The following is a 26,129-nucleotide window of genomic DNA, read 5'->3' on the forward strand; positions in this document are numbered from 1 at the left end:
CAGATAGACAGATAAATAGAAAGTTAGATAGATAGATGGATAGATAGGCAAAAATAGACAGATAGATAGAAAGGTAGATAGGTGGATAGACAGCCAGATACAGACAGATGGCGACTCACAGACAGATAGACAAATAGCAAGATAGATAAATATAAAGATTAGATGGATGGGTAGAGAGAGAGAGAGACAGTGAGACAGACAAGACAGACAGAGATACAGACAATGAGACAGATAGATAAATAGTCAAACAGATAAATAGAAAGTTAGATAGGTGCATAGACAGAGAGACAGATAAATAGAAAGATAAATAGAAAAATAGAAAGATAGACAGACAGATAGCTAAATAGAGATAAATAGAAAGATAGATAGAAGGATAAAGAGCCAGATAGAAAGACAGATAGATGGATAGATAGACAGATAAGTAGAAAGATAGATAAATAGATAGATAGACAGACAGACAGATGGATAGACAGATAAATAGATAGATAGATAGATGGATAGACAGATAGACAGATAGATAGATAGATAAATAGATAGATAGATAGACAGATAGACAGATAGACAGACAGATAGACAGATAGATAGATGAATAGAAAGATAGATAGATGGATGGACAGACAGATGGATAGACAGAAAGATAGATGGTAGATAGATATATGGACAGATAAATAGATAGAAAAATAGATAAATGGATGGATAGATAGATAAACAGAAAGATAGATAAATAGATAGATGGATGGACATAAAAACAGACAGACAGACAGATAGATGGATAGATAAACAGATAAATAGATAGATGGATAGACAAATAAATAGAAAGATAGATGGATAGACAGACAGACAAACAGATAAATAGAAAGATAGATAGATAAACAGACAGATAGATAAATAGAAAGGTAGGTGATTGAGTGATAGGTAGATGACAGACAGATAGATAAAGAGAAAAACAGAGAGATTAGTGAATACACAGACAACCAATCAGATGGACAGACAGATGGATAGATAGATAGATGGGTGGATAGACAGAGAGGAGATAAATATAAAGTTAGATAGTTTGATATATTGACAGATAGCTGGATAGATAGATGCACAGATAAGTAAACATTTGGATAGACAGCCAGATAGATAAACAAGCAGACAGAGGTAGATAGATAGATAGATAGATAGATAGATTGAAGATTGATAGATGGATAGACCATTAAATAGAAAAAATAAGTACATAGATGGATAGACAGCCAGATGGACAGACTGATAGATAGACAGATAAATAGAAAGTTAGTTAGATAGTGGATAGAGTGATAAATGCATAGACAGAGAGATGAGTAGAAAAATATTTATAAGGATATTTAGACATATGAATTGAGAAATAAATAGAAAAATAGATAAATAGAATGATAGATGGTAGAGATACAGACAGATAAGTAGAAAGATAGATGGACAGGTAAGTAAAAAGATATTAGATGGATGGATAGACAACTAGGTAGACAAACAAAATGACAGACAGAAACAAAGAAAGATAGGTAGATGACTGGATACATAGACAGGCAGGCAGGCAGAGAGGGAGAAAAACAGACAGATAAATAGAAAGGTAGATGATAGACACCTAAGTAGACAGACAGACCAGACAGATAGAGAGATAAAGAGAAAGAGAAGAATAGATACACAGATAGACAGACAGATAAGTAGAAAAATAGAAAGAGAAGTAGAAAGACAGACAGGCAGATAGAAAGATAGATAGATGGATAGACATCCAGATATAGACACATAGAGACACAAATAGATAGACTGAAAGTAGAAAGGGAGACATGTGGATATTCAGACAGATGGATAGACAGATAAATGGACAGATAATAGATGGGTGGATAGATAGCCAGATAGCCAGACAGACAGATAGATAAATAGAAAGATAGATGAATGGATAGACAGACTGACGGAGAAATAGATAAATGCATAGATGGATATATAAACAGATAAATAGCAAGATAGCTAGGTACATATATAGACAGATACAAACACTGAGAGAGAGAGAGAGAGAGAGAGAGAGAGAAGAGAGTTCAAAAGATATAGATGGATAGACAGATGTACAGATAGATATACAGATAAAATGAAAGATATACAAATAAAACAAAAGATACATAGATAGGTGAATAGGCAGCCAGATGGGAGGGAAGAAAGATAGAAAGAAAGAAAGAAAATAGAAAGATTGATAGATGGATGGATAGACAGACAAATAGATGAGTTAAAATATAGAGAGATAGATAGCCAGATAAATAGAAGGATAGATAGATAGATAGATAGATAGATAGATAGATAGATAGATGCATAGATGCATGGTTGGATGGATGGGTGGATACATAGAAGGATAGAGAAACAGAAATACAGACAGATAGATAAATAGAAAGATATATGATAGATAAATAGATACATGGACTGATAAATTGAAAAATAGTAGATGGATGGATAAATAGCGAGGTAGACAGATAAAGACTGATAAAGAGAAAGATATCTAGATGAGTGGATATGCAAACAGACAATCAGAAAAACAGACATACAGACAGATAGGAGACAAATAGAATGTTAGATTGATATATTGACAGATGGATATTCAGATGCACAGACTGATGGATGGATGGATGGATGGATAGATAGATAGATAGATAGATAGACAGACACACCAGAGATAAATAGAAAGATTGATAGATGTATAGATAGACAGACAAATGGATAAACAGGTAAATAGAAAAATAAGTACATAGATGGATAGACAGCCGGATGGACAGATAGAGATAGATAAATAGAAACTTAGATAGCTAGATGGCTAGATAGATAAAGATACATAGATAGCTGGATAGACAACCAGATACAGACAGACAAGAGACTCAGAAATAAAAAGGCAGATAAACAGACAGATAGATAAAGACAGACAGATAAACAAATAGAAAGATAGATGCATAGATAGACAGACAAGCAGAGAAATACATAAATGGATATTCAGACAGATACATAGATAGATAGACAGACAAACAGATAAATAAATAGTAGGTGGATGGACAGCCAGCTAGATAGACAGATAAATAGAAAGCTAGACAGATGAATGAATAGACAGAAAGGCAAGCAGACAATCAGATAGAGAGATAGACAGATAGACCTACAGAGAGGAGATAAAGAGAAAGATAGATAGATGGATAGACTGCCAGAGACAGATGGATAGACAGATAGACGGTAAATAGAAATAAAAATAGCTAGATATATAGGCAGAGAGATAGACAGATAAATAGAAAGAAAGATACAGGATGGATATATATCCAAACTGCCAGTCAGAGAGTCAGAAAGATAAATGGATGGATAGACAGAGAGACAGATGGACAGATACTTTGAAAGATAGGTAGATAGATGGATATAGGTAGATAGAAAGACAGATAAATAGAATGATACATAGATAGATGGATAGATAGCCAGCGAGTCAGTCAGTCACTCTGACAGGCAGATGGATAGATAAATACAAATATAAATAGGTAGATAGACAGATACTTAGACAAGCAGATTAGTAGAAAGACAGATAAACAGAAAGATAGTTCAACAGATAAACAGAAAGATAGACAGATAAAAACAGATACAGACAGAGACAAATAGACTGAAAGTAGAAAGGGAGATAGATGGATATTCAGACAGATGAATAGACAGATAAATAGAAAGTCAGTAGATGGATGGATTGAGAGCCAGCTAGCCAGCCAGACAGACAGATAGATGAATGGATAGACAGACCAACAGAGAGAAAGATAGATGCATAGATAGATAGGTAGATAAAAAGACATATAATAGAAAGATGGCTAAGTAGCAGCCAGATGGACAGATAGATAGACAGATAAATAGAAAGTTAGATAGATAGATGGACAGATAGATACACATAGAGAGTGAGAGAGATATCTATCTATATACAGACAGATACATAGACAGATAAATTGAAAGATACATAGATGGATAGACATAAATACATAAATAGAAAGATAGATAGATAATAGAAAGATAGATGACAGATAGATAGATAGATAAATAGATAGATATATAGATAGATAGTATGTCAGTCAGCCAAATAGATAAATTGAAAGATACATAGAAAGATAGATAGATGGATAGCCAGATAAATAGAATGAGAGAGAGAGGGAGGGAGAGAGACAGACAGACAGATCAATAGAAAGATAGATGGATAAATAGATAGATAGATAGATGGATGGATAGATAGATAGAGAGAGAGACGGGTAGATAGATAACCAGATAAATAGAAAAATAGATTGATAGGTGCATAGACAGATAAGTAGAAAAATATTTCAATGGATATTCTGACAGACAGATCGACAAATAAATAGAAAGATAGATGGTAGACATGGAAAGATACATAGAAAGATAGTGGATGGAAGAGAGCTAGATAGACAGACAAACAGATAAAATGATAGATAAATGGATACACAGACAGACAGGCAGAAAGACAGAAAAACAAACAGAGAAATAGGAAGGTAGATGATAGGTAGACAAACAGACAGATAGACACATAAAGGGAAAGATAGATGGATGAATGGATAAACAGATAGACAGGCAGACAGACAGACTGACCGGAGATAAATGGAAAGATTGATAGATGTATAGATGGACCGACAGATGGATAGACAAATAAATAGCAAAATAAGTACATAGATGGGTAGACAGCCAACTGGACAGCCAGATAGACAGATAAATAGAAAGTTAGATAGATAGATGGATAGATAGGCAAAAATAGACAGATAGATAGAAAGGTAGATAGGTGGATAGACAGCCAGATACAGACAGATGGCGACTCACAGACAGATAGACAAATAGCAAGATAGATAAATATAAAGATTAGATGGATGGGTAGAGAGAGAGAGACAGTGAGACAGACAAGACAGACAGAGATACAGACAATGAGACAGATAGATAAATAGTCAAACAGATAAATACAAAGATAGATAGGTGCGTAGACAGAGAGACAAATAGATAAGTAAAGAAATACACAAAGATAGACAGACAGACAGATAGATAGACAGATAGCTAAATAGAGATAAATAGAAAGATAGATAGAAGGATAAAGAGCCAGATAGACAGACAGATAGCTGTACAGACACACAGACGGAGAAAGATAGAGAAATATAGAGACAGATAGACAGATGCATAGGAAAATAGCTAGCTAGCGAGAAGGATAGACATATACACAGAATAGATAGAGAGATGAATAGAAAGATAGAAGAATAGGCAGATAGACATACATATAGACAGATACATGGATGAATAGAAAGATAGATAAATGGATGGACAGTGAGATAGACAGACAGTTAGATAGAAAGATACATAAAAGGACAGATAAATAGATAGAAAAATAGATAAATGGATGGATAGACAGCTAACCAGAAAGATAAATAGATAGATAGATGGACAGAAAAACAGACACACACATAGATGGATAGATAAACAGATAGATAGATGGATAGACAGATAAATAGAAAGATAGATGGATAGAGACACAGCCAGACAGATAAATACAAAGATAGTTAGATTAAAGACAGATTGATAAACAGAAAGATAGATAGATAGATGGATAGATATGCAGTCAAATAAGTAGAAAGATAGTTACATAGAAAGATTGATGGACAGATAGACAGATAAATAGAGACTGGTGGATGGATACATAAACTGAGAGAGATATAGACAGATAAATAGAAAGATAGCTAGAGAGATGGACAGATAAATAGAAAGATAAATGAATAGACAGATCAGAAGATAAATAGAAACATAGATCGATAGACATATCCATCTATCTTTCTATTTGTCTATTTATCTGTCTGTCCATCTCTCTAGCCATCTTTCTGTCTAATCCACCTATCTATCCATCTATCTTTCCATGTATCTATCTCTCTATCTATTTGACTATCAATGTCTTCTTATCTGTCTACCCATCTATTTGTCTCTATTTATCTGTCTATAGACCTAGCTATCTATCTTTCCATCTAGCTATCTTTTTATTTATCTGTCTCTATCTGTGTATCTATCCGTCTTTCTATTTATCTATCTATCCATCTTTCTATGTATGTATGTATATATTTATGTATGTATCTGTCTGTCTATCTATCTATCTATATCAATTTGATTGTATAAGCATCAATCTTCTTATCTGTCTATCCATGTAGCTATCTATCTTTCTGTTTATCTATCTGGCTGTCTATAGATCTATCTGTCTTTCTAGTTTTCTGTCTATCTAGCTGTATGTCTACCTGTCTGTCTATGCTTCTATTTATCTATATTTCTGTTTATTAGTCTATCTCTCTATCTTTCTATTTATCTATGTGTCTATATGTCTGTTTGTCTGTCTACCCATCTACCTACCTTTTCTTTTATCTGTCTTTCTGTCCATCTATCTATCTTTCTATTCATCTTTCTATCTATGTCTGTCAGGCTTTCTATTGCTATATCTCTCTATTTTTCTACTCAACTGTCTCTCTTTCTGTCTGGCTGAGACAGACAGACAGACAGAAAGATAGATAGTAGATAAATAGAAATATAGATAGATGGATAGACAGATAAATAGCAAGATATATGGATAGATAGATAGATAAACAGAAAGATGGATAGATAGATAAATAGAAAGATAGGTAGATGAATAGACAGAAAGATAAATAGAAACATAGATCGATTGATAGACAGATAAATGGATAGATAGACAGATAGGTGTATAGACAGATAGATAAATAGAAAGACAGATAGATGGATAGACAAGGATAAACAGGCAGAAAGATGAATAGGAAGATAGATAAATGGGCAAACACACAACCAACCAGAGAGACAGATAAGTAAAAAGACAGAGAGATAGAGAAATAGAAAGCCAGATAGACAAATAGAGAGATGAATAGAAAGATTGATATATGCACAGGCAGACAGATAAATGATAGACAGAAAGACAAATAGATAAATAGAAAGACAGATAGATGGATAGAAGATAGACAAACAGGCAGAAAGATACATAGATAAATAGAAAAATAGATAAATGGATAGAAACACAGCCAGTCATTCAGCCAGGCGGGCAGTCAACAAGACAGGCAGATAGATAAATAGATGATTCGAAAGATGTCGGATAAATAGAAATATAGATATATAGACAAATAAATAGATGGATAGACAGAAATATGGCTAGATAGATGGATAGATATACAGATAGAAAAATAGATGGATAGACAGATAGAAAGATAAATAGATACATAGATTGGTACACAGATAGATGGTAGACAGACAGATAGATAAATAGATAATAGGTGTATAGACAGATAAACAGAAAGACAGACAGACAAATAGGCAGAAAGATAGAGAGAGAAATGGATAGACATAGCCAGTCAGCTAGCCAGGCAGCCAACCAGATAGAGACAGATAAGTAGAAAGAGAGCGATAGAAATCCAGGTAAACAAATAGGCAGATAAAAAGATGAATAGAAAGATAGATAGATAGATGGACAGATAGACAGATAAATGGAAAGGTAGGTAGTTAGGTGGATAGACAGACAGACACTTAGATAAATAGAAAGACAGATAGATGTATAGAGAGACAGGTAGATCAATAAATAGAAATTAGATAGAAGCATAGACAGGTAGATAGACATACAAATGGATCAACAGATAAATAGAAAGGTAGATAGATAGATGTATAGACAGCCAGATAGAGACATACAGATAGATTGAAAGATAGATAGATGGATAGACAAATAGACAGATTGATGGATAGATAGGCATACAGTCAAATAGACACATAGAAAGATAGATGGAGAGATAGATAAATAGAAAGATAGATGGATACACAGACAGAGAGACAGATAGATACATGGAACAATGTCTAGAGAGATGGATAGACAGATGGAAAGAGAAATAGAAAGATAGGTAAATGGATATAAAGACAGATCAAAAGATAAATAGAAACTTAGGCAGATGGACAGACAGGAAGATATAGAGATAAATGGAAAGAGAGGTGGCTAGGTATATAGACAGATATAGAAAGACAAAAAGATGGATAGACAGATAATCAGACAAACAGGCAGAAACATACATAAATAGAAAAGTAGACACACACAGCTAGTCAATCAGGCAGCTGATGAGCCAGAAAGACAGACAGACAGACAGATGATTAGAAAGATAGACAGCAGATAAATAGAATGATAGATGAATAGATAGATAAATAGAAAGATAAATGGATAGACAGGGAGAAAAAGATAGATAAACAGAGAGATGGCTAGATGGATGGATAGATACACAGATAGATTGATGGATAGACAGAAAGCTAAATTGAAACATACAGAGATTGGTACACATATAGGTGGATATGCAGACAGAAAGATAGATAAATGGATAGATAGGTATTTAGAGAGATAGATATATAGACAGATAAATAGAAAGGCAGATAGATGGATAGACTGATAGAAGGACAAATAAGCAGAAAGATAGATGAATAGAAAGATAGATAGCTAAATGGACAGACACACAGCAGTCAGGCAGCCAACCAGCCAGTCAAACAGATAGAAACAGATAACAAGAAATATATAGAGATAGAGCAATAGAAAGCCATATAGACAAATAGACAGAGAGATGAATAGAAAGAGAGACAGATAGATAAATGGAAAGATAGGTAGATAGATAGAGACAGGCAGATAGGTAGATAGAGAGATGGCTAGAAGACACTCAGATAAATAAATACAAAAATAGATAGATGGATAGACAGATAAATAGAAATATGGATAGATAGATGGATAGACACCCAGCCAGTCAGTCTGCCAGCCAGCTAGACAGATAGGAAGATAATTAGAAAGAAAGATAGATAGATGGATAGACAGACATAGAGTCAGACATACATACAGAAAGTTAGATAGAGAGCACATATATAGAAATATAGATGTATAAATAGATATCCAGACAGATAGATAATTAGATAAGTAGAAAGATATATAGATGGATAGTTAGATAAACAGAAAGATCGATAAGTAGAAAGAAAAATAGACAGACATAAATAGAAAGATCAATAGAATGATAGATAAACTGTTAGATAGTTGAACAGACAGATAAATAGAAATATAGACAGGTAGATAGATATAGAGATAGAGCAAAAGATAAATAGAAAGATAGATAGATGGATAGACAGCCAGATAGAAAGACATACACATAGAAAGATAAATAGAATGTTACATAGATAGAAGGATAGACAGATCAAATAGACAGGTAGAGAGATAAATGGCTAGATAGCCCAGTGGATGGATATATAAATAGAGAGACAGACAGATAGACAGATGAATAGAAAGATTGCTAGAGAGATGGATAGATGTACAGATAAATAGAAAGATAGATGGCTAGACAGATCAAAAGATAAATAGAAACAGATGGATAGACAGGCAGATAGATAAAGTGAAAAATAGATGTATAGACAGATAGATAGAGAGATAGATGGATAGACAAACAGACAAAGAGGCAGAAAGATACAAAGTAAATAGGTAGATGGACACACAGCCAGTCACTTAGCCAGCTAGGCAACCAACAAGATAGACAGACAGATAGATGATTAGAAAGATAAATAGCTGATAAATAGAAATATGGATGGATGGATATAGATAGATATAGATAGATAAATAGAAGGCTAGATGTATAGACAGATAGATAAACAGAAAGCTGGCCAGATAGATGAATAGAAACAGACACATATATAACTAGATGGATAGACAGAAAGATAAATAGAAACATAGATATATAGACAAACAGATCAATAAAATGGATAGATTGGTAGATAGGTGTATAGACAGACAGATATATAGACAGATAAATAGAAAGCTAGAGATCTGGATATACAGACAGGTAAGCAGGCAGAAAGATAGATAAATATAAAGATAGATAGATAAATGCACAGACACACAGCCAGCCAGCCAGTCAGTCAGTCAACCAGCCAGGCAGCCAACCAGACAAAGAGACATATAGTAGAAAGAGAGATAGAGTAATAGAAAGCCAGAAAGACAAATAGACAGAGAGATGATAGATAGACAGATAAATGGGAAGCTAGGTAGATAGGTGAATATACAGAGAGACAGAGAGACAGAAAGAAAGAAAGATACATACATACATACATACATACATACATACATAGAAAGACAGATAAATAGAAAGAGAGATGACTAGAGAGAAAGACAGACATTCAGATAAATAAAAAGATAGATGGATAGATAGAAAGATAAATAGAAATATGGATAAATAGATGGATAGACAGAAATACAGAAAGATATATAGGCAACATATATAGAGACATAGATATATAGATAGACAGATAATTAGATAAATAGAAAGATAGAATGATAGATAAGTAGAAAGATAGGATAGACAGATGAACAAATAGAAAGATAGAAAGATGTAGTTGGATAGACAGACATATAAATAGAAATATAGATAGAAGCATAAACAGGCAGATAAACAGACATACAGATAGATCGACAGATAAATAGAGATAGACAGACGGCCAGATAGAGACATGCAGATAAATAGAAAGATAGATAGTTAGATGGATAGACGGAAAAACAAATAAGAAGATAGATGGATAGATAGTCAAATAGACAGAGCTAGATACATAAATAGCTAGACAGATAAATAGACAGATGGATACACAGAGAGACGGATAAATAGAAAGATAGAGAAATGGATAGACAGACAGAAAAATAGATGGATAGATAGGCAGATAGAAAGAAAAGAAAGAAGGAAGGAAGGAAGGAAGGAAGGAAGGAAGGAAGGAAGGAAGGAAGGAAAGAAGATAGCTGGATAAACAGACAAACAAGCAAAAAGATAGATAAATAGAAAGGTAGGTATATAAATGGAGAGACACACAAGCAAACAGTCAACCAGCCAGGCAAACACACACACACACACACCCACACACACACACACACACACACACACACATACACACAGATAATTAGAAATATAGAGAGATAGAAAGCAAGATAGACAAATAGGCAATTAGATAGAGAGATGAATAGAAAGAAAGATAGATGGATAGAAAGACGCAGAAAAATGGAAAGGTAGGCAGATAGGTGGATAGATAGGTAGATAAATAGACAGAAAGACAGACATTCAGATAGATAAATACAAATATAGATAGATGGATAGACAGACAGATAAATAGAAATATGGATAAACATCCAGCCAATCAGTCAGTCAGCCTGCCAGCTAGATAAGACAGGCAGATAATTAGAAAGATAGATAGATAGATGGATGGACAGACATACAAACTGACAGAAATAGAGAAGTTTAGAGAGACAACAGATATAGAGAATTATAGATATATAGACAGACAGACAGATAGGCAATTAGATAAATAGAAAGATAGATGGATAAATAGATAAGTAGAAAGATAGAGGGATAGACAGAAAAAGGCAGATAGATAAATAGCAATAGATAGACAGATAAATTGAAAGCTAATAGTTAGATGAACAGACAGATAAATAGAAAGATAGATAGAATGATAGATGAATAGACAACCAGACAGACAGATAGCTACATAGAAAGATAGATAGATAGAAAGGTGTATCCATCCAGACAGAGAGATAAATAGAAAGATAGATGATTGACAGCCAGATAGATAGATAGACTGACAGGTAAATAAAAAGACAGCTAAGTGGATAGACAGATACACAAACGCAGAGATAAATGGAAAGATAGTAGATAGATGGATAGAGAGCCAGATAGACAGACTGATATATATATATATATATATATATATATATATATATATATATATATATGTATATGTATATATATATATATATATATACACATACAGAGATATAGAATGATAGACAGATAGATGAATAAATATACACAGATAAATAAAAAGATAGACTGATAGATGCATATAGAGCCAGATAGAGAAACAGACAGAGATGGATAGATAAAAAAATAAAAAGATACATGGATAGACATACAGATAGACATATAGAAAGACATATAGATAGATGTATAGTCTATCTGGTCTGTCAGACAAAAAGCCAGATAAATAAAAAGATAAATGGATATATAGGTGGATAGACAGAAAAATAGAGAGATAAGTAGAAAGATAGATAGATAGACAAATAAAAAGATAGTTGGATAGGTGGATAGACAGACAAATTAGTAGAAAGATAGATAGATAGAAAGATAGAAAAGTAGAAAGATTGATACATGGATGACCAGAGAGACAGACAGATATGTACATAGATAAATATAAAGTTCAACAGATAAGTAGAAAGATAAACAGATAGATAGATTTATAGACACCCAGATAGATAGAAAGATAAATAGAAAGAAAGATACATAGATGGTTATACAACCAGCCAGAAAGATAAATAGAAAAATAAATAGATATAGGAAGAAACAGACAGAGAGACAGACAGAGAGACAGACACACACACACACACATACACACAGAGGGAGAGAGAGAAAGAGAGAGGGATAGCTACTTTGAAAGATAGATGAATACACACAGCCAAATAGACAGACAGAAGAACAGATAGACAGATAGAAAGCAGATAAATAGAAATATAGATAAATGGATAGAAAACCAAATAAATTGACACATAGATAGATAGATAGATAGATAGATAGATAGATAGATGCATAGCCAGAGAGACAGACAGATATATAGATAAACAAATACATAGATAGATTGATAGACAGCCAGATAGATAGATAGATGATAGATACATAGAAAGAAAGATACATAGATGGATAGACAGCCAACCAGCCCAAAAGATAAATAGATGGATAGAGAGATAGAGATAGACAAATGGACAGCTACTTTGAAAGATGGGTAGATAGATGAATATACAGCAAAACAGACAGACAGAAGAATAAACAGATACATAGATAGAAAGCAGATAAATAGAAATAGATCAATTTAAACATGGACAGATAGATAGCCAGAAAAAATAAAAGGAGAGAGAGTGAGAGAGAGAGAAAAAGAGAGAGAGAGAGATACACAGACAGACAGATAAATAGAAAGATAGATAGGTAGATTGACAGCCAGTCAATAAGTCAGCCAGCCAGCCAGACATATAGATAAATAGAAAAATACAGATAGATGGATAGACAGACAGACCAAAAAATAGATAGATTAAACAGAAAGATAAGTACATATATGGGTAGACAGCCAGATAGTTAGAGAAATAGAAAATCAGATAGATAAATGCATAGACAGATAGACAAATAGATAGGCAGATAAATAGAAATATAGGTAGATAGATGGATAGAGAAATACAAACAGATAGACAGATAAATAGATAAACAGATAAATAGAAAGTTAGATTCATAGGTGCATAGACATAGTCATATCGAAAGACAGATAAATAAAAAACATTTAAATGGATATTCAGACGGACAGATCGAGATAAATAGAAAGATAGATGGTAGACAGAATGATAGATATACAGATAAATAGAAAGATGGATGGATAGATAGCTAGAGAGACAAACAGATAAAAAGAAAAATAGATGAATGGATAAAGAGATAGGCAAGCAGGCAGACAAGCAGAAAGACAGAAAAACAGACAGACAGACAGACAGGCAGATAAATAGCAAGATAGACAGGAGATAAATAGAAAGTTAGATAGATGGACATATTGACAGACAGAAGCATAAACAGATGCACAGACAAATAGATAGATGCATAAATAGCCAGGTGGACAAACAGGTAAATAGAAAGTTAGATAGATAAATAGAAAGCTAAGTAGATAGATGGATAGACAGATACAGAGACTCACAGATAGACAGAGACAGACAGATAAATAGACAAATAAATAGAAAGAGAGTAGGTGGATGGATATAGAGAGAAAGACAATGAGAAAGGCAAGAAGACAGAGAAACAGGAAGACAGACAAGAGATAGATAGATAGATAGATGATGGATGGATGGATGGATATATAGCCAGACAGTCAGATGGATAGACAGATAGACAGACAGATCGATAGACAACAAGATAAATAAAGAGACAGGTAGGCAGACAGACAGACAGATGGACAGGCAGGCAGGTAGATAAATAGAAAGATAGATAGGTATACAGATAGAAAGATAGAAAGATGGATTTACAGATAAATAGAAATGGATGGTAAATAGATGGATAGAGGTAGATGTAGAGGGTCACAGTCAGTGGGGAAACTCTGGGTAAGGTATAAGACCCTTCAGCCCAGAGGGAACCTGCTGACAATGTCTGGTTCGGCTCCCCATCTTCCCTAAGGGCTCTCGGCCTTCCTGAGAAGTCAGGGGGGCAGTGACAACCTGTGTGTGATTGAGGCAGAGGGATACCAGGTGGAAGTGATACCAGGTGGCAAATGGCATACAATAGCAAGTTGTTCATGTGGTCCCACGTGTGCAGTATATACTTAGTGCATGCCCAGTGTTTTTGTTACATAAGGGTATAAAAAGGGGAAAGTCCTTGGAATAAATGGACTCCATTTTTCCACCATCCTCAGGAGTCCCGCCTCATCACTTCTTCACTAGGATGGTATATTTTAATCACCTCAGCATGGGGGCGCTAGAAAGCAGGAGACATTTTAACCACCCCAGCATGGGGGCTCTAGAAAGCAGGACACAATAGGTAGATAGACAGATAAATAGAATGATATATAAATAGATGGATAGATAGTCAGCCAACCAGTCAGTCAGACAGACAGACAGATAAATAGAAATATATATAGGCAGATAGACATGATAGATAAGTGGAAAGATGATAGATAGATAGATAGCCAAATACAGACAGACAGATAAACTGATAAGTAGAAAGCTAGAGATGGATATTCAGACAGATGGACAGACAGATATTTAGAAAGATAAATAGAAAGACAGTAAATGGATGGATTCAGACAGAGATAGACCAGATAAAAAGAAAGCTAGATGAATGGATAGAGAGACTGATAGAGAGGTGTGTGTGTCTGTGTGTATGTGTGTGAAGATATATATATATGTACCCACACACCCACACACACATGCATATATAGATAGACAGATAGGTAGTTTTATAGATACATAGACAGACAGACAGACAGATAAATAGAAAGATAGCTAGATAGATGGATAGATAGATAAATTGATATCTATATAGATAGATACAGAGAGAGATATTTAGATAAATAGATGGATAGACAGATAGACAGCCAGATAGACAGAAGACATAAATAGATAGACAGATGGACAGACCGACCAACCAGAGATAAATAGAAAGATTGATAGAAGACTAGATAAACAAATAAATAGAAAAATAAGTACATAGATGAATAGACAGCCAGATGGACAAATAGATAGATAGACGGTTAGATAGAAAGATGGATAGATAAATAGAAAGATTGATAGATAGATAGATGGAGAGAGATACAGAGACTCACAGATAAAGAGATAGATAGATAAATCTATATAGATAAATAGAAAAAGAATAGATAGAGAGAAAGAGACAAGAAGACAGATCGACAGATACACTGAGAAATAATTACAAAGATAAATAGATGGACAAACATACACACACAGAGAGATAAATAGAAACATACATAGATAGATGTATAGACAGCAAGATAGACAGGCAGATAGACAAATAAATAGAAAGAAAGATAGATAGATAGACAGAAAGACAGATAACAGAAAGATTGATAGATGGATGGACAGCCAGCCAGTCAAATAGATAAATTGAAACATAGATAGATAGCCAGATAAATAGAAGGATAAATAGAGAAATAGTTAGATAGGTGGGTGGATGGATGGATACACAGAAAGACAGATAAAGAGAAAGATAGGTAGATGGATAGACAGATAGACTAATAAATAGAAAAATAGATGGATCATCAACCAGCCAGCTAGCCAGACATATAAAGAGAAAAATACAGATAGATGGATAGACCGACCAACAGATAGATAGACAGATAAATAGAAAGATAAGCATATAGATGGATAGACAGCCAGATAGAGAAATAGAAAATCAGATAGAGAAATGGATAGACAAATAGATAGCCAAATAAATATAAATATAGGTAGATAGATGGATAAACAGCCAAATACAGACAGACAAACATACATAGAAAGATGGATTCATACGTGTATAACATACAGTCAAATAGATAGATAAGTAGAAAAAATATTTAAATGGATATTCAGACAGACAGATCAACAGATGGAAATAGATAAATAGAAAGATAGTAGATGGATGGATAGATAGCTTTCAGACAGACAGATCAACAGATAGAAATAGATAAATAGAAAGATAGTAGATGGATGGATAGATAGCTAAATAGACTGCCAGACAGACAGATAAAAATAAAAATAAATGAATGGATATACAGACAGACAGGCAAGCAGGCAGATAAGCAGAAAGACAGAAAAACACACAGATTGACAGATAAATAGAAAGATAGATAATTGACAGACAGGAGATAAATAGAAAGTTAGATAGATAGATAGACATAGAGATAAATGGATAGACATATATTGATAGATAGACAAACAGATAAATAGAAAAATAGATTGATAGGTGCAAAAACAGACAAATAGACAGATAAATAGAAAAATTATTTAAATGGATATTCAGACAAACAGATTGATAGATTAATAGAAAGATAGATTGTAGACAGATAAACATAAATAGAAATATAGATAGATGGACAGATAAATCGAAAGATAGATGGATAGACAGCTACATACAGAGAGAAAGACAAATAGATTAATAAGTAGAGAGATAGAAAGGAAGGCAGGAAGGAAGGAAGGGAGAAAGATTGATAGTGGATGGATAGACAACCAGCCAAATAGACAGATAATTTGAAACATAGACAGATAGATGGATCACCAGACAGATAGCCAGATAAATAGGATAGTTAGAGAGATAAATAGAGAGATAGAGAGATGGATGGATGGGTGGATGGATGGATACACAGAAAGACATAAATAGAAAGATAGATGGACAGACAGAAAGATAGAAAGATAGATAGATAGATGGATCAACAGCCAGAAAGTCAACCAGGCAGCCAAACCTATAGATAAATAAAAAAATACAGATAGATAGTTAATTAGACAGACCAACTGATAGATAGACAGATAAATAGAAAGATAAGTACATAGATAGATAGACATCCAGATAGACAGATAGACTAATAGAAAATCAGATGGATAAATGGATAGATAGATAGATAAACAGACAGACAGATAGAGAAATAAATAAACAAATAAATAGAAATATAGGTAGATAGATGGGTAGACAGCCAAACACAGACAGATACATACGCAGGTAGACAGACAGATAGATAGGCAGGTAGACAGAGAGAGAGACAGACAAACAGATAAATAGAAAGACAGATTCATAGGTGCTTAGACATAGATAGATAGTCAAATAGATAAGTAGAAAAATATTTAAATGGATATTGAGACAGAAAAATCAACAGATAAAGAGAAAGATAGATAATTGGCCAGATCAATCGAAAGGTATAGATGGATGAATAGACAGCTAGGTAGGCAGACAAACAAATAAAAAGAAACATAGATAGATGAATGGATACACAGACAAACAGGCAAGCAGGCAGACAGGAAGAAAGACAGAAAAACAGACAAATAGATAAATAGAAAGGTAGCTGATAGACAGCTAGGTAGACAGACAGATAGATAAAGCAAAAGATAGATGAATGGATACACAGGTAGACAAGCAGACAGATAGAGACATACAGGCAGACAGACAGACAGACATAGATAGATGGATATATAGACAGACAGACAGACAGATAGATGAATGGATAGACAGACCAACAGAGAGAAAGATAGATGCATAGATAGATATGTAGATAAAAAGTCATATAATGGAAAGATGGCTAAGTAGCAGCCAGATGGACAGATAGATACACATAGAGAGTGAGAGATAGCTCGAAAGATATAGATATATCTATCTATATACAGACAGATACATAGACAGATAAATTGAAAGATACATAGATAGATGGATAGACATAAATACATAAATAGAAAGATAGATAGATAATAGAAAGATAGTTGATAGATAGATAGATAAATAGATAGATAGATAGTATGTCAGTCAGCCAAATAGATAAATTAAAGCATAAACAGATAGATGGATAGCCAGATAAATAGAAGGAGGGAGAGAAGGAGGGAGAGAGACAGACAGACAGATCAATAGAAAGATAGATGGATAAATAGATAGTTAGATGGATAGATAGATAGAGAGAGAGACGGGTAGATAGATAATCAGATAAATAGAAAAACAGATTGATAGGTGCATAGACAGATAAGTAGAAAAATATTTCAATGGATATTCTGACAGACAGATCGACAAATAAATAGAAAGATAGATGATAGACATGGAAAGATACATAGAAAGATAGTGGATGGAAGAGAGCTAGATAGACAGACAAACAGATAAAATGATAGATAAATGGATACACAGACAGACAGGCAGAAAGACAGAAAAACAAACTGATAAATAGGAAGGTAGATGATAGGTAGACAAACAGACAGATAGACACATAAAGGGAAAGATAGATGGATGAATGGATAAACAGATAGACAGACTGACCGGAGATAAATGGAAAGATTGATAGATGTATAGATGGACCGACAGATGGATAGACAAATGACTAGCAAAATAAGTACATAGATGGGTAGACAGCCAAATGGACAGCCACATAGACAGATAAATAGAAAGTTAGATAGATAGATGGATAGATAGGCAAAAATAGACAGATAGATAGAAAGGTAGATAGGTGGATAGACAGCCAGATACAGACAGATGGCGACTCACAGACAGATAGACAAATAGCAAGATAGATAAATATAAAGATTAGATGGATGGGTAGAGAGAGAGAGAGACAGTGAGACAGACAAGACAGACAGAGATACAGACAATGAGACAGATAGATAAATAGTCAAACAGATAAATAGAAAGTTAGATAGGTGCATAGACAGAGAGACGAATAGATAAGTAAAGAAATACACAAAGATAGACAGACAGATAGCTAAATAGAGATAAATAGAAAGATAGATAGAAGGATAAAGAGCCAGATAGACAGACAGATAGCTGTATAGACACACAGACAGGGAGAAAGATAGAGAAATATAGAGACAGATAGACAGATGCATTGGAAAATAGCTAGCTAGCTAGAAGGATAGACATATACACAGACTAGATAGAGAGATGAATAGAAAGATAGAAGAATAGGCAGATAGACATACATATAGACAGATACATGGATGAATAGAAAGATTGATAAATGGATGGACAGTGAGATAGACAGATAGATAGAAAGATACATAAAAGGACAGATAAATAGGTAGAAAAATAGATAAATGGATGGATAGACAGCTAACCAGAAAGATAAATAGATAGATAGATGGACAGAAAAACAGACACACACATAGATGGATAGATAAACAGATAGATAGATGGATAGACAGATAAATAGAAAGATAGATGGATAGACACACAGCCAGAAAGATAAATACAAATATAGTTAGATTAAAGACAGATAGACAGATAAATAGAAAGGTAGATAGATAGATGGATAGATATGCAGTCAAATAAGTAGAAAAATAGTTACATAGAAATATTGATGGATAGATCGACAGATAAATAGAGACTGGTGGATGGATACATAACTGAGAGAGATATAGACAGATAAATAGAAAGATGGCTAGAGAGATGGACAGATAAATAGAAAGATAAATGAATAGACAGATCAGAAGATAAATAGAAACATAGATCGATATACATATCCATCTATCTTTCTATTTTTCTATTTATCTGTCTATCTATCTCTCTAGCCATCTTTCTGTCTAATCCACCTATCTATCCATCTATCTTTCTATGTATCTATCTCTCTATCTATTTGACTATCAATGTCTTCTTCTCTGTCTATCCATCTTTGTGTCTTTCTATTTATCTGTCTATAGACCTAGCTATCTATCTTTCCATCTGGCTATCTTTTTATTTATCTGTCTCTATCTGTGTATCTATCCGTCTTTCTATTTATCTATCTATCCATCTTTCTATGTATGTATGTATGTATTTATGTATGTATCTGTCTGTCTATCTATCTATGTATACCAGTTTGACTGTATAAGCATCAATCTTCTTATCTATCTATCCATGTAGCTATCTTTCTGTTTATCTATCTGGCTGTCTATACATCTATCTGTCTTTCTAGTTTTCTGTCTATCTAGCTGTATGTCTACCTGTCTGTCTATGCTTCTATTTATCTATATTTCTGTTTATTAGTCTATCTATCTATCTTTCTATTTATCTATGTGTCTATATGTCTGTTTGTCTGTCTACCCATCTACCTACCTTTTCTTTTATCTGTCTGTCCATCTATCTATCTTTCTATTCATCTTTCTATCTATGTCTGTCAGGCTTTCTATTGCTATATCTCTCTATTTTTCTACTCAACTGTCTCTCTTTCTGTCTGGCGGAAACAGACAGACAGACAGACAGAAAAATAGATAGTAGATAAATAGAAATATAGATAGATAGATAAATAGCAAGATATATGGATAGATAGATAAACAGAAAGATGGATAGATAGATAAATAGAAAGATAGATGAATAGACACACAGCCAGACAGATAAATACAAAGATAATTAGATTAAAGACAGATAGACAGATAAATAGAAAGATAGATAGATAGATGGATAGATATGCAGTCAAATAAGTAGAAAGATAGTTACATAGAAAGATTGATGGACAGATAGACAGATAAATAGAGACTGGTGGATGGATACATAAACTGAGAGAGATATAGACAGATAAATAGAAAGATAGCTAGAGAGATGGACAGATAAATAGAAAGATAAATGAATAGACAGACAGATCAGAAGATAAATAGAAACATAGATCGATAGACATATCCATCTATCTTTCTATTTTTCTATTTATCTGTCTATCCATCTCTCTAGCCATCTTTCTGTCTAATCCATCTATCTATCCATCTATCTTTCTATGTATCTATCTCTCTATCTATTTGACTATCAATGTCTTCTTATCTGTCTATCCATCTATTTGTCTTTCTATTTATCTGTCTATAGACCTAGCTATCTATCTTTCCATCTAGCTATCTTTTTATTTATCTGTCTCTATCTGTGTATCTATCCGTCTTTCTATTTATCTATCTATCCATCTTTCTAGTATGTATGTATGGATTTATGTATGTATCTGTCTGTCTATCTATCTATATCAATTTGACTGTATAAGCATCAATCTTTTTATCTGTCTATCCATGTAGCTATCTATCTTTCTGTTTATCTATCTGGCTGTCTATACATCTGTCTGTCTTTCTAGATTTCTGTCTATCTAGCTGTATGTCTACCTGTCGGTCTATGCTTCTATTTATCTATATTTCTGTTTATTAGTCTATCTATCTATCTTTCTATTTATCTATGTGTCTATATGTCTGTTTGTCTGTCTACCCATCTACTTACTTTTTCTATCTGTCTGTCAGTCCATCTATCTATCTTTCTATTCATCTTTCTATCTATGTCTGTCAGGCTTTCTATCGCTATATCTCTCTATTTTTCTACTCACCTGTCTCTCTTTCTGTCTGGCTGAGACAGACAGACAGACAGAAAGATAGATAGTAGATAAATAGAAATATAGATAGATAGATAAATAGCAAGATATATGGATAGATAGATAAACAGAAAGATGGATAGATAGATAAATAGAAAGATAGGTAGATAGATAGATAAACAGAAAGATAAATAGAAACATAGATCGATTGATAGACAGATAAATGGATAGATAGGCAGATAGGTGTACAGACAGATAGATAAATAGAAAGACAGATAGATGGATAGACAAGGATTAACAGGCAGAAAGATAGATGAATAGAAAGATAGATAGATGGACATAAAAACAGACAGACAGACAGACAGACAGATAGAGAGACAGATAAGTAAAAAGACAGAGAGATAGAGTAATATAAAGCCAGATAGACAAATAGAGAGATGAATAGAAAGATTGATATATGCACAGGCAGACAGATAAATGATAGACAGACAGACAAATAGATAAATAGAAAGACAGATAGATGGATAGAAGGTAGACAAACAGGCAGAAAGATACATAGATAAATAGAAAGATAGATAAATGGATAGACACACAGCCAGTCATTCAGCCAGGCAGGCAGTCAACAAGACAGGCAGATAGATAAATAGATGATTAGAAAGATGTCAGATAAATAGAAATATAGATATATAGACAAATAAATAGATGGATAGACAGGTAGATAGAAAGACATATAAACAGAAATATGGCTAGATAGATGGATAGATACACAGATAGAAAAATAGATGGATAGACAGAAAGATAAATAGAAACATAGATTGGTACACAGATAGATAGATAGGTAGACAGACAGATAGATGAATGGATAATAGGTGTATAGACAGATAAGCAGAAAGACAGACAGACAAATAGGCAGAAAGATAGAGAGAGAAATGGACAGACATAGCCAGTCAGCTAGCCAGGCAGCCAACTAGAGACAGATAAGTAGAAAGAGAGTGATAGAAATCCAGGTAAACAAATAGGCAGATAGTGAGATGAATAGAAAGATAGATAGATAGATGGACAGATAGACAGATAAATGGAAAGGTAGGGAGTTAGGTGGATAGACAGACAGACACTTAGATAAATAGAAAGACAGATAGATGTATAGGCAGACAGGTAGATAAATAAATAGAAATTAGATAGAAGCATAGACAGGTAGATAGACATACAAATGGATCAACAGATAAATAGAAAGGTAGATAGATAGATGTATAGACAGCCAGATACAGACATACAGATAGATAGAAAGATAGATGGATAGACAAATAGACAGATTGATGGATAGATAGGCATACAGTCAAATAGACAGATACATAGAAAGATAGATGGAGAGATAGATAAATAGAAAGATAGATGGATACACAGACAGAGAGACAGATAGATACATGGAACAATGTCTAAAGACATGGATAGACAGATGGAAAGAGAAAGAGAAAGATAGGTAAATGGATATAAAGATAGATCAAAGGATAAATAGAAACTTAGGCAGATGGACAGACAGGAAAATATAGAGATAAATGGAAAGAGAGATGTCTAGGTGTATAGACAGATATAGAAAGACAAAAAGATGGATAGACAGATAATCCGACAAACAGGCAGAAACATATATAGATAAATAGAAAAGTAGACACACACAGCTAGTCAATCAGGCAGCCGATGAGCCAGAAAGACAGAGAGACAGATGATTAGAAAGATAGCAGATAAATAGAATGATAGATGAATAGATAGATAAGTAGAAAGATAAATGGATAGACAGGGAGAAAAAGATAGATAAACAGAGAGATGGCTAGATGGATGGATAGATACACAGATAGATTGATGGATAGACAGAAAGCTAAATTGAAACATACAGAGATTGGTACACATATAGATGGATATGCAGACAGAAAGATAGATAAATGGATAGATAGGTATTTAGAGAGATAGATATATAGACAGATAAATAGAAAGGCAGATAGATGGATAGACTGATAGAAGGACAAATAAGCAGAAAGATAGATGAATAGAAAGATAGATAGCCAAATGGACAGACACACAGCAGTCAGGCAGCCAACCAGCTAGTCAAACAGATAGAAACAGATAACAAGAAATATATAGAGATAGAGCAATAGAAAGCCATATAGACAAATAGACAATTAGAGAGATGAATGGAAAGAGAGACAGATAGATAAATGGAAAGATAGGTAGATAGATAGAGACAGGCAGATAGACAGGTAGATAGAGAGATGGCTAGAAGACACTCAGATAAATAAATACAAAAATAGATAGATGGATAGACAAATAAACAGAAATATGGATAGATAGATAGATGGATAGACACCCAGCCAGTCAGTCTGCCAGCCAGCTAGACAGACAGGAAGATAATTAGAAAGAAAGATAGATATATGAATAGACAGACATAGAGTCAGACATACATACAGAAAGTTAGATAGACAGCACATATATAGAAATATAGATGTATAAATAGATATCCAGACAGATAGATAATTAGATAAGTAGAAAGATAGATAGATGGATAGTTAGATATACAGAAAGATAGATAAGTAGAAAGAAAAATAGACATAAATAGAAAGCTCAATAGAATGATAGATAAACTGTTAGATAGTTGAACAGACAGATAAATAGAAATATAGACAGGTAGATAGATATAGAGATAGAGCAAAAGATAAATAGAAAGGTAGATAGATGGATAGACAGCCAGATAGAAAGACATACACATAGAAAGATAAATAGAATGTTATATAGATAGAAGGATAGACAGATAGACAGTCAAATAGACAGGAAAAGAGATAGCCCAGTGGATGGATATATAAATAGAGCGACAGACAGATAGACAGATGAATAGAAAGATTGCTAGAGAGATGGATAGATGTACAGATAAATAGAAAGATAGATGGCTAGACATCAAAAGATAAATAGAAACAGATGGATAGACAGGCAGATAGATAAAGTGAAAAATAGATGTACAGACAGATAAATAAAGAGATAGATGGATAGACAAACAGACAAAGAGGCAGAAAGATACAAAGTAAATAGGTAGATGGACACACAGCCAGTCACTTAGCCAGCTAGGCAACCAACAAGATAGACAGACAGATAGATGATTAGAAAGATAAATAGCAGATAAATAGAAATATAGATGGATGGACATAGATAGATATAGATAGACAGATAAATAGAAGGCTAGATGTATAGACAGATAGATAAACAGAAAGCTGGCCAGATAGATGAATAGAAACAGACACATATATAGATAGATGGATAGACAGGAAGATAAATAGAAACATAGATACATAGACAAACAGATCGATAAAATGGACAGATTGGTAGATAGGTGTATAGACAGACAGATATATAGACAGATAAATAGAAAGCTAGAGATCTGGATATACAGACAGGTAAGCAGGCAGAAAGATAGATAAATAGAAAGATAGATAGATAAATGGACAGACACACAGCCAGCCAGCCATTCAGTCAGTCAACCAGCCAGGCAGCCAACCAGACAAAGAGACATATAGTAGAAAGAGAGATAGAGTAATAGAAAGCCAGAAAGACAAATAGACAGAGAGATGATAGATAGACAGATAAATGGGGAGGTAGGTAGATAGGTGAATATACAGAGAGACAGACAGACAGACAGAAAGATACATACATACATATATACATACATAGAAAGACAGATAAATAGAAAGAGATGACTAGAGAGAAAGACAGACATTCAGATAAATAAAAAGATAGATGGATAGATAGAAAGATAAATAGAAATATGGATAAATAGATGGATAGACAGAAATACAGAAATATATATAGATGAACAGACAGATAAATAGAAAGATAGATGGATAAATAGATAAGTAGAAAGATAGAGGGATAGACAGAAAAAGGCAGATAGATAAATAGCAATAGATAGACAGATAAATAGAAAGCTAATAGTTAGATGAACAGATAAATAGAAAGATAGATAGAATGATAGATGAATAGACAACCAGACAGACAGATAGCTACATAGAACATATATAGAGATATAGATAGACAAATAGATAATTAGATAAATAGAAAGATAGAATGATAGATAAGTTGAAAGATAGAATAGACAGATGAACAAATAGAAAGATAGAAAGATGTAGTTGGATAGACAGACATATAAATAGAAATATAGATAGAAGCATAAACAGACAGATAGATAGACATACAGATAGATCGACAGATAAATAGAGATAGATAGATAGATAGATTGACAGCCAGATAGAGACATACAGATAAATAGAAAGATAGATAGTTAGATGGATAGACGGAAAGACAAATAAGAAGATAGATGGATAGATAGTCAAATAGACAGAGATAGATACATAAATAGCTAGACAGATAAATAGACAGATGGATACACAGAGAGACAGATAAATAGAAAGATAGAGAGATGGATAGACAGACAGAAAAATAGATGGATAGATAGGCAGATAGAAAGAAAAGAAAGAAGGAAGGAAGGAAGATAGCTGGATAAA

General features: G+C 33.5%; 2 long non-coding RNA genes across 3 annotated transcripts; both read left to right on the forward strand.

Moving 5' to 3' along the window:
- Nucleotides 1-26,064, forward strand: LOC127542654 (uncharacterized). Of its 2 annotated transcripts, XR_007948773.1 has the most exons (3): nt 1-271; nt 4,987-8,027; nt 23,165-26,064. It is a non-coding gene; the product is annotated as an uncharacterized LOC127542654 (long non-coding RNA). The 2 variants fall into 2 exon arrangements; XR_007948772.1 differs by lacking the exon at nt 1-271 and having other exon boundaries at nt 4,133-8,027.
- Nucleotides 12,172-21,712, forward strand: LOC127542655 (uncharacterized). Its single transcript, XR_007948774.1, has 3 exons — nt 12,172-13,739; nt 16,462-19,571; nt 20,699-21,712. It is a non-coding gene; the product is annotated as an uncharacterized LOC127542655 (long non-coding RNA).
- Nucleotides 26,065-26,129: the final 65 nt, after the last annotated feature.

The sequence above is a fragment of the Antechinus flavipes genome, chromosome X (assembly GCF_016432865.1).
Source record: "Antechinus flavipes isolate AdamAnt ecotype Samford, QLD, Australia chromosome X, AdamAnt_v2, whole genome shotgun sequence".
NCBI classification, from domain to species: Eukaryota; Metazoa; Chordata; class Mammalia; order Dasyuromorphia; family Dasyuridae; genus Antechinus; species Antechinus flavipes.